The 9,724-nt window shown below is 42.7% G+C and overlaps 1 long non-coding RNA gene across 1 annotated transcript in view; it reads left to right on the top strand.

Annotated features, from left to right (window-relative positions):
• LOC140740352 (uncharacterized) overlaps positions 1–9,724 on the top strand; it is a 44,401-nt gene that overhangs the window by 26,455 nt on the left and 8,222 nt on the right. Inside the window, exon 2 of the long non-coding RNA XR_012101829.1 lies at positions 1,887–2,156. This is a non-coding gene — a long non-coding RNA (uncharacterized lncRNA). The remainder of the gene's footprint in view (positions 1–1,886; positions 2,157–9,724) is intronic.

Below are 9,724 nucleotides of genomic sequence, written 5' to 3'. Positions count from 1 at the left end.
TTATGCCCTTAGTTAATGGATAACTGGTCCTTTCTGTTGCTCTGGTCTGTTAATTTCACACACTTCAGTTAAATTTCACTTCAGTCTCCTTGGTTACAAAGAAAACAGCTCCGGCCTAGACAAATTTATGCATCAATTTGCTGTAAAAGCCTCTCTCCCATAAACTTTTAAAAATAAAACCTGCTGCTTATTTCTATAATCACAAAGAATAAATAAATGCTACTCTTCCCTGGTGACACTGTGCCAATATAACATATTATTGCAAGAAAAAGTTAAACAAGATATTTAACAATTCTTTTGGCATGCAGAACAGGAGTTTATAGAGTTTTCTTGACCTCGATTTAAAAGAAGTCACTATAACTAACCGAAGAGCCAATATCTGGTTAGACTCCCCATTCCCACTCTTTGATGGAAATTCCTACATGCTGATGACAGGTTTGGAGAAGAAACGTGAAGACTTTTTTGACCAAATAGTCAAGAAGATGCTGACACAAGAGCGTGCAGATGCTGCAATCTGGAGCAACAAGCAATCTGCTGGATTCCTGATGCAAGTTTTGACCCAAGGACTTCTCTCCCCACCCCCCACCCTAACAGATGCAGTTTGACTCACTGAATTCCTCCAGCAGATTGTTTGCTGAGCCAGTAGATGCTCCCTGTTCAAATCATATGCAGCAAGGAAGCAAGAGAGAATCCAGCTAAAATTTTGCTTACATTTCATGTATGATTATCTGGGGTTCCATAAAGTAGAGAAGGAGATGAGTGATCTTATTCAATTCTTTATCATGCTGGAAGGCGCAGACATGGCAAAGGTGCTTCCACTTATGAGGAGCTTCAAACAAAGGGCAATTACTAAACCCATTAACACTACCTCACTACTTTTAACTTCTATTTTTGTATTACTAATTTAATTTAAATACTTTATATATATATATCTTTCCTTTCAGTTGGTCCTGACGAAGGGTCTTGGCCTGAAACGTCGACAGTGCTTCTCCTTATAGATGCTGCCTGGCCTGCTGCGTTCCACCAGCATTTTGTGTGTGTTGCTTGAATTTCCAGCATCTGCAGATTTCCTCGTGTTATATATATATATATTTAATGTAATTCATGGTTTTATTTCTATTATTATGCATTGCATTTTACTGCTTCTGCAAAGACAACAAGTTTCACGACATATGCTGGTGATATTAAACCTGATTCTGATTCTAATTCACTAATATATCTAACAGCACATTTGGGAGAAAGGTCTTTACTCAGAGTGACTGGACTGTAGGGCACACTACATAGAATTTATTTGAATCATGTAACATCAACAAATTTAAGAGAAAGCTAGATTTAAGGTAGAAAAGTACAGAAGGATATGCTGATCAGGGAGAGAGATGTCTGTGTGCAGAATAAAAACCAGCATGGACCAGTTTAGCCCCTGTGACTTTCCTCTACATTAAACTATGACAAGAAAGCTGCTTCACGGGAGCTTCATCAGACCAAATGCGACAGAATTCACATTGAAGGTATTAGGGATTTTAAAGAGAAGCAATGGGCAGGAAGATGAATAGGTAAAGACAAAAAAATTCAGAGCTTAGAGAACTGCCAGTTGAAGCATGAAACCGGCATTATGCACATTCTATGTAATTGTTTCAGAAAACTTCTCTGAAAAATAAAATGCAGAAGAAACATATTCAACTAATGAGGTTGCTCACTGAGATTGAATCACTTTTATTTTGGAATGAAATAAAAGTGCTCTTCTTAGAACTCTTTAACAATGAGGGTGAATAAGGATTCAGTGACCTTCGGTTCACCCCGGTGTTATTGTCTACATGCATAATGAGTTATAACCATGAAAATAGATTTGTAACACATCGGGCGTTCTCTTTATTTTTCCTCCGCAGTGTTCCTTCTGCTGAGTTCCTCACTTCAGCTCATTAAAGTCTGTGAAAGTGAACTCTCCACCGTCACTTCTACACTGATAACGTGAAAAGGTCATGACCCACCCCTCGCACGCGAGCCAAGTTTATGCCAGAAGCTGTTACATTCGTAGAGACCACATTGAGCAAAGTTGTATCCAGGCGTGTGCAGCCAGAAGATTTGTTCAGAAAGTGGGAGCAAGCAGTTGGAGAGAAGAAACAGTTGATCCAGATCAGAATCGGAATCAGAATCAGGTTTATTTTTACTGGCATATATCATGAAATTTGTTGTTTTGTGGCAACAGTACAATGCAATACATTAACAATTAACAATTAACTTCTTCAATAGGTTCGACAGCACAATCTCACCCTCACTGCAGAACTCCACACCAGGCTTACTTCCCTCACAGGAAAATATCCACTCACAGGAGACCTGGCCCACGCCCAGGTTTACGACTGCACAGGTGGAAGGTCAACTGAGGAAGATCTGTACCAGCAAGGCGGCTGGACCGGATGGAGTTTCCCCACGATTACTGAGGGCCTGTGCGACTGAACTGGGAGAACCACTACAGCGCATCTTCAACATGAGTCTAGATCAGAGAAGAGTACCCAGACAGTGGAAAACATCTTGTATTGTCCCGGTACCGAAGAAACCACAACCAAAGGAGTTGAATGACTTCAGACCTGTTGCCTTGACGTCGCACGTGATGAAGACCATGGAGCGGCTGATAATACAGAATCTGAGGCCACAAACCAGGCACGCCCGGGATCCGCTTCAGTTTGCGTATAAGGAGAAGGTGGGAGTGGAGGATGCTATCACGTATTTGCTGCACAAATCACTCTCTCACCTAGATGGGGTCAGTTGTGCTGTGAGGATTACATTCCTTGACTTCTCTAGTGCCTTTAACACCATCCAGCCCAAGATCTTAAAGCACAAACTAACGGAGATGGGAGTAGACTCTCACATGGTGGATTGGATAGTGGACTACTTGACAGATAGACCTCAGTATGTGCGGTTGGGAGACTGTAGGTCTGACACAGTGGTCAGCAGCACAGGAGCGCCACAGGGAACCGTACTCTCTCCGGTCCTGTTCACCCTGTACACATCTGACTTCCAATATAACTCGGAGTCCTGCCATGTGCAGAAGTTCGCTGATGACACGGCCATAGTGGGGTGTGTCAGGAATGGACAGGAGGAGGAGTATAGGAAACTGATACAGGACTTTGTGATATGGTGCAACTCAAACTACCTGCGTCTCAATGTCACCAAGACCAAGGAGATGGTGGTGGACTTTAGGAGATCTAGGCCTCATATGGAGCCAGTGATCATTAATGGAGAATGTGTGGAGCAGGTTAAGACCTACAAGTATCTGGGAGTACAGTTGGACGAGAAGCTAGACTGGACTGCCAACACAGATGCCTTGTGCAGGAAGGCACAGAGTCGACTGTACTTCCTTAGAAGGTTGGCGTCATTCAATGTCTGCAGTGAGATGCTGAAGATGTTCTATAGGTCAGTTGTTGAGAGCGCCCTCTTCTTTGTGGTGGCGTGTTGGGGAGGAAGCATTAAGAAGAAGGACGCCTCACGTCTTAATAAGCTGATAAGGAAGGCGGGCTCTGTCGTGGGCAAAGTACTGGAGAGTTTAACATCGGTAGCTGAGCGAAGGGCGCTGAGTAGGCTACGGTCAATTATGAAAAACCCTGAACATCCTCTACATAGCACCATCCAGAGACAGAGAAGCAGTTTCAGCGACAGGTTACTGTCGATGCAATGCTCCTCAGACAGGATGAAGAGGTCAATACTCCCCAATGCCATTAGGCTTTACAATTCAACTGCCAGGACTTAAGAACTTTTTTTAAAGCTATTATTAATGCTTTTTGAGTTAGTGATTTAGATGCATATCATATTATTACTGAGTTAAGTATTGTATGTAATGAGTTTTTGCTACAACAAGTGTATGGGACATTGGAAAAAAATGTTGAATTTCCCCATGGGGATGAATAAAGTATCTATCTATCTATCTATCTATCTATCTATCAATTCCATAAATTACAATAAGAGATATATATATATATATAATTTAATATATTAATATTTTAATGTATATAATTTAATTAAATTGTATGTGTATATAGATAGATAGACAGATAGATAGAAAGATAGATAGATTACATTAAATTAGTGCAAAAGGAGAACAAAAGTAGTCGGGTGGTGTTCATGGATTCATGGACGTCAGAAATCTGATGGAGAAGGTGATAAAGCTGTTCCTAAAATGTTGAATATGTATCTTCAGACTCCTGCATCTCCTCCCTGAAGCTAATAATGAGAAGAGAGCATGTTATTCATGGTGAGGGCCCTTAATGATGGGTACTGCCTTCCTGAGGCACTGGCTTTTGAGAGTGTTCTCGATGGTGGGGAGGGTTGTGCCCATGATGGAGCTGGCTGTGTCTCCGGCACTCTGCAGCCTTTCCCAATGCTATGCATTGGAGCCTCTGTAGCTACTGGAATACTCACTGGAATTTAGAAGATTGAGGGGGGATCTTATTGAAACGTATAAAATTCTAAAGGGATTGGACAGGCTAGATGCAGGAAGATTGTTTCCGATGTTGGGGAAGTCCAGAACGAGGGGTCACAGTTTAAGGATAAAGGGGAAGCCTTTTAGGACCGAGATGAGGAGAAACTTCTTCACACAGAGAGTGGTGAATCTGTGGAATTCTCTGCCACAGGAAACAGTTGATGCCGGTTCATTGGCTATATTTAAGAGGAAGTTAGATATGGCCCTTGTGGCTAAAGGGATCAGGGGGTATAGAGAGAAAGCAGGTACAGGGTTTTGAGTTGGATGATCAGCTATGATCATACTGAATGGTGGTGCAGGCTCGAAGGGCCGAATGGCCTACTCCTGCACCTATTTTCTGTTTCTATGTTTCTAGCAGTGATGCAACCGGTCGGAGTGCTCCCCATGTTAACCAGCTGGAGTTATCATTGCCGGCTGGTGGTGTAGTGGCATCAGTGCTAGACTTTGGTGCGAAGGCTCCCAAGTTCAAATCCGGCCGGCTCCCTTGCACGCCTTCCATCTATGCTGGGTTGAGCGTCAGGCCTTGTAAAAACAAGAAAGCCGGCTAAAAAAAAGTCATCACGACGGCGTCCCGATGACTCCACTCAGGGTTAAGGGCTTTTTTCTTCATCATCACAGTGTATGAAACCTAGTTTGGATTAACATATCCCATTCTGCCCTGCTGGGCCTAATTCTTTAGTACATCTTCTCATCTGAGAGAAGCTCGAGTGCAATGTCACATTTGCAATTAATACCCACAAGATCACGGGTATAGTACCCCAGTGATTAAATTCCTGGACTAGGAATCATTAATCTCGAGACAGCTTGGATCCCACTATGGCTTCTAGGAAATTTAAGTAATTAAATAAAATATGGATCTTTAACAGAAGCTGGCATTAGTAACCATGAAGTTACCAGATTGTTGTAAAAGACCAATTGGTTCACCTTTCAGGGCAGGACATCAGTTGTTCTTACCAGGTCTAGCCTGTATGTGACTCCAGGCACTCAAATATGGCTTACCTATCATTTCTTCTTCTACTTTTGGTGACATTGACCATGATGACTACACACCATAAAAAAAATAGGTTAAAGTATCTTATTCTGCTGAGGTATGGGAGTCAAAAGATCATATAATATTCTTCAGCAGGCTTCAGCCACCCACTGAGAGCATCCACTCTTCTGCTCATTCTCCATGGCACCGCAATTTATTTTCCTTTTAAAGGTTGTGAAGGAATAGCATTTAATTGCAATGATAGCAGGTCTTAAGAACTGGATGGATTAAACACAAGGGATTCTGCAGATGCTGGAAATCCAGCACAGCACACACAAAAGCTGGAGGAAATCAGCAGGTAAGACAGCAGCATCTATGAATAAGCAGTCAACGTTTTGGGCCAAGGTCCTTTATTAGGATTGGAAAGGAAGGGGGAAGATACCAGAATAAAAGGGTGGGGCTGGGGGAGGAGGAGAAGGAGGATGAGCTTGAAAGTGATAGGTGAATCCATGTGGGTGGGGGAGGGGGGGTGAAGTAAGAAGCTGGGATGTGATAGGTGGGAAAGGCAAAGGGCTAGAGAAGAAGGAATCTGATAGGGGAGGAGAGTGGACCATGGGAGAAAGGGAAGGAGGAGGGGCATCAGTGAGAGGTGATAGGCAGGTAAGGAGAAAAGGTTAGAGGTCAGAGTGGGGAATAGAAGAAGAAGGAAGAGGGAGGGAAAGATTATCTGAAGGAGAAATTGGTGTTCATGCCATCAGGTTGGAGGCTATCTAGACAGAAATGGGGGGCTGCTCCTTCATCCTCAGAGTAGCCTCATTGTGGCAGAAGAGGAGGTCAAGGATCCACATGTTGGAACAGGAATGAAGGTAGGAATTAAAATGTTGGCTGCTATTTGTGTGTGTGTTGGATTAATACCACTTCTGTTCACTAACTCCTTTGCCAATTTTATATGAAGGGAATATTCTTCCCAAAACTGATGACAATTGCTGATTCCCACATTCCCAGAGAATTATTCAGGTGGTTTCATTATGGAGAACACCCAGTTGGCACCACCAACCCTGCCCATCCTTCTCCAGCTGTTTGAAGCTTGGCAGCTCAGCCAAGTAATGAAAGCTCTTGACTGAGATCTGCAGTCTCCATTTCAGGAGTTAAATCTAATAAACAGAGATACTTCAGAATACTTGATCAGTGTTTAATGCATTAAAATAATGTTACCTATGTGCTGAATTCTAACAGGAACTCACAACCTATTGAGAGATAGCACAAAGGAGCATTATAGAGTAAATGTGACTTTTTCTTCCATCTGGGTATCTTATCTGAACAATTTTGCCCTCTTAAACCATACGAAGAAGGAAACATTGGAATAGAGACAGAGACAAACTAAAGAATTCCAGAACCGCTCTAACCCTCACTGAGATCATGGGCAGGCCTCTGCTTTTACACACGCTCATATTTACATTCATGTGGCCTGTACCCAAACACACTCCCACTCACAATCCATCACACATACACACACACACAGAATCACAATCAAACTCACATCATCTCACACGAACACACAACCTCTCACACTCAAAAATACAACTGCAGATGCTGTGGATCAAAGAATACGTACACAACGCTGGAAGAACTCAGCAGGTCAGGCAGCGTCTGTGAGAAAAGAGTAGCCAACAGTCTCGGCCCGAAACTTTGGCTACTCTTTTCTCACAGATGCTGCCTGACCTGCTGAGTTCTTCCAGCGTTGTGTACGTACCTCTCACACACATATAGTTGCCACTGTAGTGTTGCGATTAGCTTTTACGTCTTGAGGCACCAGAGTTCAGAGTTCAATCCCAGCGTCCTCTGTAGAGTTTGTATGTTCTCCCTGTGGAATATGTCGGTTTTCTCCAGGTTTTCCAGTTTCCTCCCACAGCCCAAGACCTACTGAGTGAGTTAATTGGCCATTGTAAGTTGTTCTGTGATTTTGTTAGGGTAAATCAGGGTTGTTGGGATTTGTGGAGTGGTGCAGCTCGAAAAGCTAATTCCTCACTGTCATCTCTAAATAAATAAATAACATTTATTGCACAACTTTTGATTTGCTTGAAGTCCAAATATTGATTGGTTGATCAATTGATCTGAACCTTAAATGCAGTCTACAGCTAAGAACCTCCAACCCCTGAGTTAGAGAATACCCAAGATTCACAACATTCTACATAAAGACATATCTCCTTGGCTAAAGGACACCTTACTGGTCCTTTTGCTGGGGCTAAACACCTCCTTCTGGGTTCCTTAGTCAGGTGTGCCACATCTCTAAAGTAACAAGCAGGAGACTATACAACAGATGCTACACAAATTTATTTCATTTTTTCAAGATGATAGAGAGATTTTCTGCACATTTCTTTCAGGCAGGGCTCCTGAACATGGTCAATATCTGCAAGGTGAACAAGCTGTCTGAATGTAGATGAAGATCAACAGGCAACCCAGCTGTAAAGCTCATATTGGGAGAGAATAATTTAATCTTCTTGAGTAATCCCTTGGGTTCAGCACCTTTCTCAACCAGATGACCCTAAAAAAGACTCCATAAAATGTTGATACTTCAAGCTGAACCCCTTCATCAAGGTCTCAGTCTGAAACACGACCGTTTATTCCTCTCCGTAGATGCTGATCTGCCTGACCTGCCAAGTTCCTCCAGCACTTTGTGTGTGTTCCTTAAGGTTTACAGCATTGGCAAAATCTCTTGTGCTGCCCTTAAAATGTAGTGTTGGTGTAAAGCAGAAAACAACAGATGTGAATTTTGGAAACAGAGGTTTGAGGTGTGAATTAGCCCAAAACAGGACTTGTAACCTCTGCCATAAAATGGGATAGGAGGTACCTAAGAAGGCAAACAGACAGAGAGCACATTCCTTCCTCTCCTACAGCCTGTGACCAAGAGAATCACACTCACTCTCAAGTGGAACTCAAGCTATGCAGAATGTTATGGAAGGAGATCATTAAGGAGACACTGTATGTAAGAACCCAGTGTCCCAGTCAATAATTATTTCTTAATTAGCAACATTAGAACAGGTTATCCATTCATTATCACGTTGCTGTCTCTGAGAGTTTATTGTGCATAATTTGGCCCGACCAGTTCCAACATTACAAAATTGATTTCACCTGAAATGCACTCCATTAGTTGTAAATCACTCTGGAATTCGATGAGTTTGTGAAAGGTTCTGTAGAACTGCAAGTCCTTCTTAATTTATTGAAATATTTTCTTGGTTTATTTATCCACAGGTTGTGGTTGGCACTGACTATGCCTTCTCTCCTATCAGATTCCTTCTTCTCCAGCCCTTTACCTTTCTCTCCTACCTGGCTTCACCTATCACCTTCCAGCTTGTCTTCCTTCCCCTCCCGCCACATTTTTATTCTGGTGTTGGCCCCCTTCCTTTCCAGTCCTGTTAAAGGGTTGCAGCCCAAGACGTTGACTATTTATTAACTTTCATAGATGCTGCCTGACATGCTGAGTGCCTCTAGCATTGTGTGTGTGTGTTGCTCTGGATTTCCAGCAGCTCTCTTGTGTTTATATCTATGCTTTTTGTACATTCCTTTTTGTTCCTGAATTAAGGAGGCAGATGCATATTGTTAGACCAAGCGAAGAGAACTGCAATGATTCAAAAACATAAGAGATTCTGCATATGCTGGAGTTTTCACCAATATCTTTAACCTCTCACTCTGGCAGTCAGTAGTACCAACCTGCTCCAAGCAGGTCTCAGTTATACTGGTGTCCGAGAAGAACATGGGAACCTGTCTCAGTGATTATCATCCAGTAGCAATTACACTGTGATGAAGTGCTTTGAGAGGTTGGTGATAAAGCATATCAGCTCCTGCCTGGGAGGTGACTTGGATCCACTCCGATATGCCCACTGTCACCACAGCGGATGCCATTTCTGCTGTGGAGATTCAATTCTGGAGATTCTGGACAGTAAAGATGCAAACATCAGGATGATCTTTATCAACTACAGCTTGGCATTCCATGCTAGCGTCTCGCCAAAACTCTTCAATCTGCTTCAAAACCTTAGGCTCAACACCTCCTTGTGCAATTGGATCCTCGATTTCCTCACTTGCAGACTCCAGTCAGTTTGGATTGGTGATGGTACCTCCTTCACAATCTCCATCAGCACAGGTGCACCACAAGGCTGTGTGCTAAGCACGGCTTCAATGCCATATTTAAGTTTGCTGACGGCACTATTATTGTTAGCCAAAATAAATATGGTGACGAATCAGCGTATTTAAGAGAGACATTGGATATCTCAACAACAACT

Source organism: Hemitrygon akajei, chromosome 16, assembly GCF_048418815.1.
Source record: "Hemitrygon akajei chromosome 16, sHemAka1.3, whole genome shotgun sequence".
NCBI classification, from domain to species: domain Eukaryota; kingdom Metazoa; phylum Chordata; class Chondrichthyes; order Myliobatiformes; family Dasyatidae; genus Hemitrygon; species Hemitrygon akajei.
Note: the sequence above shows the minus strand (reverse complement) of the source record. Positions and strands in the feature narration are given on the sequence as shown.